Genomic DNA, 1,981 nt, shown 5'->3' on the forward strand with positions numbered 1-1,981 from the left:
TTCACCCTGCTATCTACAGCAACTGCTGCAGAACTGAAATTACTCAGGTGCACAGGGAGTTCAAGCCTAGCTTCCTTCAGATGCTGTACCCAGGTATGTTAGCTTCTTATTCAGCCCCTGGCCTACAATAAAAATCCCCGTTGGAGGTCACAGGGGGAAGGGGGAGGGCTCCTCTTTTCTGGATCCTGGGCTGTTCATCTCCCAGTACCTGAGGTTTCTGCCACTGGTAAGTTTGTGTCCTTCCCATCCTGCTGTGGCCAGGGTAGGAAAGAGTAGCTTTGTTTTTTCCCTAGGCCCGTGGACTTTTACATGAGCATATATGTATTCGCTCCTCACACTTTGGTTCTCAGACTTTCCTTTCCCTACCTAACCTCCCCTGCCACTCCACTTCCTTGGTCCATGGACTCTCCCTCATGCCTCCTGACTTCTAAATAAAAACAAAAAAGCATAATAAGTTAGTAATTATTCTTCTCAGTCTGGTTTATCCAATTCTTTGGTTAAATATAGACATGAGTTCAGCTATGGAGTTTGCATTTGAACCCCCATAATAAAATCCCTTCACAGAGTAAGATCACTATTGCTGGATGATTTATAAAATTTCAAGACCTGTCTCCAGTAATGCAACTGTTCCAGCTAGGATCCACATCCCAAAGGCTCCACCAGCTGAGGATTAAGTGGTAGGCTTAAACACAAAGACATGAAGCTATGATGGATATTCCATATTCAAACCACCACAGTCAGTATTTCTCAAAATGAGTAATTAGAAGCTAGGATCAATTATAATAAAGTTAAAAAAATACTATCTTTGGTTAAATATTCCAAATCACAAGCTAGGAAGTAAGGGGGGAGTTCAGCCATTTATATTCTTGGTAAGTTATGCTTCCATCCCTTACTGTGATGAAAATGTACACTAACATTTAAAACTACTGATTATATACATTCCACAAGTCAAATTTAATGGCATTAGAAAAACAAGCCATGCCAGATCACTTTTCTTTCCCATTAAAACAAAAAGGCAAGGTTTTTAAATGGGACTAAAATCACACCAATTTTATTTAAATATAATTTTAGGAAAGTGTGTGCTTAAAATATAATCTAAATGCTAATGTCTCCTTCCCCACCCCCAAGTTCAAATGTTTCTTCTTGAATCCCAAGTTGATGGTCTGAGCAGTGAGATTAGTGTTTTGTAGGGAGATCAGTTCCGTTATAAAAGAAGATCCAATGAGCTCATTTTCCCCTTATGCTATGTTAACCCACTAAACAGAGGACACAGAGAGAAGATGCATCTGTGATTTAGTAATTGGGCCTCAGCAGACATGCAATCTGCCAGCCTACAGAACTGTGAAAAATGAATGCCTATTGCTTAAAATCTCCACCACCGTATTCTGTTATGGCAGCAGGAGTAATTAAGGAATGGACCCTGCATGTGGGGATCTGGGTGGTCATTCTAATCACAGTTGCTAAGCAATGGAAACAGTCTAAATGTCCTTGCATGGATGACTAGGTTAAAAAATGCAGCATATATGCACTGTGGAGTATTCAGTTATAGAAAAGAATGAAATCCTGTCATTTGTGACAATGCAAGTGCAACCAGAGTCTATTGTATTAACTGAAATAATCCAGGCAGAAAAAGGTCTCACTCATATGACCTCACTCATATGTGAAAAGTAGAAAATGTTGATGTCGTAGAACATGGAAGTAGTAGTTACCCCAGCATGATAGAAGAGTGGAGGGAAAGGAATGGTAAAACACTGATCAATGGTCACAGCAACTTATGACTATGAACTCTGGTATACAACTGTATGGTAGAGTGATATATGTAACAATTCTGTACTGTTTATTTCAAAATTCTATGAAAATATGTTATAAATGATTTTACCATGAAAAATGTTTGGTGTGATAGATATGCTCAATCAGATTTAAAAATTATACAATGTATATCTGTATCAAAACATCACATATTGGGGCTGGAGAGATTTCT

This window comes from Jaculus jaculus, chromosome 1 (assembly GCF_020740685.1).
Source record: "Jaculus jaculus isolate mJacJac1 chromosome 1, mJacJac1.mat.Y.cur, whole genome shotgun sequence".
Classification (NCBI taxonomy): domain Eukaryota; kingdom Metazoa; phylum Chordata; class Mammalia; order Rodentia; family Dipodidae; genus Jaculus; species Jaculus jaculus.